At 40.9% G+C, this 6,073-nt stretch overlaps 1 non-coding gene across 1 annotated transcript; it reads left to right on the top strand.

Annotated features, from left to right (window-relative positions):
* The first annotated feature begins 3,416 nt into the window (after positions 1–3,416).
* Positions 3,417–3,521, top strand: LOC126963503 (small nucleolar RNA U13). The gene has a single exon (XR_007729132.1). It is a non-coding gene; the product is annotated as a small nucleolar RNA U13 (small nucleolar RNA).
* Positions 3,522–6,073: the final 2,552 nt, after the last annotated feature.

Below are 6,073 nucleotides of genomic sequence, written 5' to 3'. Positions count from 1 at the left end.
TCCATCTCAAGAAAAAAAAAAAAAAAGTTGCTAAGACCACTGGTTCACCTTGAATTCTTTCCTGAGTGAAGCTAAAATCCCTCCCAGGCTAAGCCCCAGTTTTGGGGCTCACCTCTCCTGCATCAGTTTAGCTTCAGAGTCAGTTATGTCTACTGTATCTGACAGACTGCTGTGTTCTTCCACCACCGGAGAAATGAATTAGTGTTTGATGCACATTTGTTCTCTGAACGATCTTTGTCATTATGGCCATGGAAACCTAGAGATAGTATGAGCCACCTGTTTACCCTTGTGGATGGCCAAAGATCACCCTTCCAGCTATAGTGAAAGGACAGTTCTTTATGTTCTTAGTAAAAAGAATGGAATCCTAACCTCCTTATTCAGAGGCCCACAACTATAGTAAAGAGTTGTGAAAATGGAATCAAAATAAAAATTTTGGGAGAATGGTAAGTTCTTTAAAAAAAAACACAAAGTGTAGGCCAGGCTTATGCCTATAATCTCAGCACTCTGGGAGGCTGAGGTGGGAGGATCACATGAGCCAGGAGTTCAAGACCAGCCTGGGCAAAAAAAATGAGACTCCATGTTTACAAAAAGTAAAACAATGAGTTGGGCATGATGGTGCACACCTGTAGTCCCAGCTTCTCAGGAGATGGAGGCAGGAGGATCGCTTGAGCCCAGGAGATCAAGGCTGCAGCGAGCTATGTGTGATCGTGCCAGCCACTGCACTCCAGCCTGGGCAACAGAGTCATACCCTGTCTCAAAATAACAACAACAACAACAACAAAGTGTATGATACATTAGGAATAATTCTGTCTATTTACAAACTCATACTTAACATGATATAATGGAGAAACACATTACTATCTCTAAGAGAAGTATAAGGTAACTTTCTTTTCCACTTCCTTGGATCACTTACCAGTGGTTTCGACATTTTAGTTTTAGAGAATTTTACTGGGCCCTGGCTTAGTGTCTGTTACTTCTCACACATGTCTGTTTCCTCATTGTGCTTGAGTGAAGTGCTTTTTTTTTTTTTTTTTCTTCTCCGGTCCCTGGATAGACCTTCATTTTGTTTAGAGAAAACTGAAGGCTCCTATTGCTAAAAATAAGAGAGATGAATTGATAGTTAAATGTATTAAATAAAAACATTATACTTGGCTGAATATGAGACTAGCAAGACATAAAAAATACCATTATAATATTTTCCACTTCTCTTAATTTGACACTAAACGGCTTGCTTTCCTTTATACATAGTCAACATCAGCTCACCAGAAGGTTTGGTAGTTAAGAAACAAGCTGTTAAATATTAAAGCTGTATCTATGTAATTGAATGTTTTTGGTATGGCTGTGTTCTAAATATATCCTATTAAGATACTGTTCTACAGAGATATTTAATTACTGACATCTAATCATGCTACTGCTGTTTCTTTAACCAAGCGAAAATATGAAGTGCTAGAAAGAAAATAGTTTCATTTTAAACAGCAACATTTTATTAATCTCAGCCATAAAAGCAAACTCAGATCCCCAAATGAAATCATGCCATTTTTAAAGACAGCATTTTTCAGTTTGGTAATCCTTGTGTAATGCAGAGATATATGGCTATACTTAAGGCGTTAAAACATTCTCACAAATAATGTGCACAATAAAAGTTAATTATGCTCATTTATTACATCAAAATAAAATCTAAACTATGAAATTCACAAGGAGAATTTCACAGTCAACTGTGGAACATTATTTTAGATGTTTATGACCCTAACATTTTTAATACCGTAGACAATTTAGGAAGACATTAAGACCATAATCAGATAATAATAATACCTTTCACTTCTGGAGTGCTTTCACAAATTCACGAACATTACCTCATTTTATCAAAACAGCAGTTCTATGAATTAGGTGGGGAAACTATTGTTATAATCATTTTGACATATGGCGAAATTGAGGCCATGGAAATGTGTGTGTGTCTTGTTTCAGCTCACAAAGTAAGTGGCAAAAGTGGAATTATAATCCAAGACTCTTAATTTCAATTTTTGAAAATTAGAAACTAGGTTAAATATTACTAGTTTTTAATAGTGGTTTCTGGTGTTCAATCTTATTTTTTTTTGAAATTAAGAAGGTGCTATTTAAAGTGATGTGGAAAAAGTGACTTGATCAGTAAATATTTTCCCTCAGTCCAACATACTAAAAGTTCTAACTTCATACAAAGACCACAAAACTACTACAAAGCCATTTTGGTTAGAAGGTGGTATTGGGGGGGAAGAAGCCTATTTATTGATTTTTCTCCTCATTCTCACTAAATACATTTACTCTTACAAACACGCTAATTTTTCCCTCTGTTTTTTTTTTTTTATTTTGGATATAGAATCTTGCTGTGTCACCTAGACTAGAGTGCAGTGGCACGATCGTGGCTCACCATAATCTTGACCTCCCAGGCTCAAGTCATCCTCCCACCTCAGCCTCCTGAGTAGCTGAGACTGCAATCATGCGCCACCATGCCTGGCTGATTTTGTATCTTTTTGTAGAGATGGGTTCTCACTATGTTGCCCAGGTTGGTCTTGACCTCCTGGGCTCAGTGATCCTCCTGCCTTGGCCTCCCAAAGTGCTGGGATTACAAGCAATAGCACTGCACTTGGCCAAACAAGTTGATTTCTATCAAAGAAAAGAGAGTGACTCTTTCTTTTTAGTGTCTGTGAATACATTCAGAAGAGGCAAGTAGGAAGGAAATGATGCACCCTGAATGCTAACAGGAAAGTTGCCCCTGACATGATGATTTGGTCCATGTTCACAATGAAGGAGTTAGGATATTTAAAGTTTGATCTTTGAATAAGAAATGGATATACCACTCTCTTATCCTAGCTATCAAGATATTCAAAATAAATAAACTGATCAGCTTTATAATTTCATGACTGTGGATTAAAATGTCAGCCCACTATTCTACTGGGTAAGAGACGCCCTGCCAAAGAGATGGACAATCCATCAATATCCATGATAGTGAAATACATGAATTCAGCTTTCTGATTTTTGGGGTATTTTTGTTTGTTTGTTTTTGTCACACCAAGCATGTGAACCCATGAATTCAGCTTTCAGAATGTTTAATCTAACCTGCTTTAAACAAAATTCTGACCTTTTTTTGAGACAGAGTCTCGCCTTGTCACCCAGGTCCCGTGGTGAGATCTTGACTCACTGCAACCTCCGCCTCCCGGGTTCAAGTGATTCTCCCACTTCTACCTTCTGAGTAGCTGGGATTACAGGCATGTGCCACTATGCCTGGCTAATTTTCGTATTTTTAATAGAGACGGAATTTCATCATGTTGGCCAGGCTGGTCTCAAACTCCTGACCTCCAGTGATCCACCCACCTCGCCCTCCCAAAGTCCTGGAATTACAGGCGTGAGCCACTGCACCTAGCCAAAATTCTTATTTAATGATCCTTTTGTAGTTCATGAGCATGACCATCGGGTGTTTACATGCATGTGTGAGATATGCCACCCTGTGAACCTTGTTACGACATTGGCATGTTACCCATCTAACCCGAAAAATAATTCTTATTTAACCTTTCTAATTATCTAGACCAGTCGTCAACCAACGTCTTATGTAAAGTGCCAGACAGTAAACATTTCAGGCTTGCAGGGCGTAGAGTCTCCAATGAAACTATACAACTCTGCCATTATAGTGCAAAAGCAGCCACAGCCAGTATACTACAAATGGACCGCACCGTGTTTCAGTAAAACGGTTTTTTTTTTTTTTTTTTTTTTTTTTTTTTTTGAGATGGAGTTTAGCACTTGTCGCCCAGGCTGGAGTACAATGGCGCGATCTCAGCTTACTGCAGCCTCTGCCTCCCGCCTCCTGGATTCAAATGATTCTCCTGCCTCAGCCTCCTGAGTAGCTGGGATTACAGGCGTGTGCCACCACATCCAGCTAATTTTTGTATTATTAGTAGAGGCAGGGTTTCACTGTGTTGGCCAGGCTGGTCTCAAACTCCTGACCTCAGGGAGCCACAGGCTGCAGTTTGCTGACCCCTAATCTAGACAGGTTAGATTTTGTTGTTTTGTGATTATCTATGAAACATTATGACAAAATTATGAGTTTCATTGTGCTTTTTCTTCCAACCATTTACTTTGGCCTGTTGATTTTATTTGCTTGTGATTAGCCTGGCAGGAAAATTGTCCTTGCTCTCTTTTTTTCTTAGTTTTCTTTCCCATAAATATTCAGTTTAATTTATTGAACATCTGCTGAGTCATAGGCAACATTCTAGGCCCTGGAGAAGCAACTTGAAGACCCAAGATACTTCCCTCTGGGGGATAATAGTCTTTTCTTTTCTTTTCCTTTTTGGAGCTGGAGCCTCGCTCTGTTGCCCACGCTGCAGTGCAGTGATGCGATCTTGGCTCACTGCAACCTCTGCCTCCCAGGTTCAAGCAATTATCCTGCTTTAGCCTCCCAAGTAGCTGGGATTACAGGTGTGTGTCACCACACCTGGCTAATTTTTGTATTTTTAGTAGAGATGGAGTTTTACTGTGTTGGTCAGGCTGGTCTCGAACTCCTGAGCTCAAGTAATCCACCTGCCTCGGCCTCCCAAAGTGCTGGGATTACAGGTGTGAACCACCATGCCCAGCCAATATTAGCCTTTCAGGGTGACTTCTGTAAACAAACCATCCCTTAGTGTTATGCAGCTGACACGGACATTTCTAAATGGAAAGTTGGGCTCACAATGGGTAGACAGAATAATGGTCCCCCAGAGATGTCCATGTCCTAATCTCCAGAGCCTGGGAATATGCAACTTTACATGGGAGAAGGGACTTTGAGATGCAGTGTGGATCTCAAGATGGAGAGATTATCTTGGATTATTTTGGCGGGTCCAATGTCATCAGAAAGGTTCCAGTAAGTGAAAGAGAGAGGCAAGAGAGTTGCTGTGGAGAGGGAGATGAAACTTGGGAACAGAGATGAAAGTGATTTGAGGAAGGAACCACAAGCCTGGGAATACAGGCAGCCTCCAGAAGGTGGAAAAAGCAAAGAAACACATTTTTCTTCAAAGGCTTTTAGAAGGAACACAGTCCTGCCAACACTGTGATTTTAGGACTTCTGACCTCTAGAATTGTTAGGTGTGGCGAGATGACACCATTGCACTCCAAACCTGTTAAGTCATTAGGTTTGTGGTAATTTGTTACAGCAGCAGTAGGAGTAAAGATGAGTGGCCGAGGGAAGAGGTAATTCTGCTGAGCAGAATGGGAAGTAGAAAGGATCATGATGGGAGACCAGGCACGGTGGCTAATGCCTAGAATCCAAGCACTTTGAGAGACCAAAGCGGGAAGATTGCTTAAGCCCAGGATATCGAGACCAGCCTGGGCAACATAGTGGAACCCCTCTCTACAGAAAAATTTAAAATTTAGCTAGATGTGGTGGAGTATACAGATGGTCTTAACTGCTCGGGAGGCTGAGGTGGGAGGATTGTTTGAGCCCAGAAAGTCGAGGCTGCAGTGAGCTGTGATGGAGCCACTGCACTCCAGCCCGGCAACAGAATGAAACTCTGCCTTAATAATAATAATAACTTAATTATATTTGATTTAATTATTATTTAATTATTTTAATTCCTCTTCTTGAGGAGATGGTGTTTGAACTGGTTTTGAAAGATAAGGTTGTGTTCTAGAGGAGAAAAGGGTTTGGGTGGCAAAGTGAGCAATTTCCAGGCAGAGTGAGCAATTCAAGAACAGATTCAGAGGCACAAAATAGGCTGGTGTCTTTGGGTAATTTTGAGAAACTTGCTAATTCACTTTGCTAATTTAACATCTTGGTTTTGTCCAAGCAGGGCTGCAGAGACAAAACCTGGAGAAGGGGATAAACTTCTAAGTCACTGTGAGTGGAAAAGCAGTGCCTCCTTCTTGTGTCTGAAAGTTCCTGATGTCACAGCTGGAAGAAAGGGGGCCATGCCCGTGCCTCTGTCCCCTGTCACTGAAATTTTGCAGCTAGAGGCTAAAAGCAAAATTTTGCAGCTAAATATTGTTGGCTAGGCTGGTCTCGAACTCCTGACCTCGTGATCCACCTGCCTTGGCCTCCCAAAGTGCTGGGATTACAGGCATGAGCCACCAC

The sequence above is a fragment of the Macaca thibetana genome, chromosome 9 (assembly GCF_024542745.1).
Source record: "Macaca thibetana thibetana isolate TM-01 chromosome 9, ASM2454274v1, whole genome shotgun sequence".
In the NCBI taxonomy this organism is placed as follows: domain Eukaryota; kingdom Metazoa; phylum Chordata; class Mammalia; order Primates; family Cercopithecidae; genus Macaca; species Macaca thibetana.
Note: the sequence above shows the minus strand (reverse complement) of the source record. Positions and strands in the feature narration are given on the sequence as shown.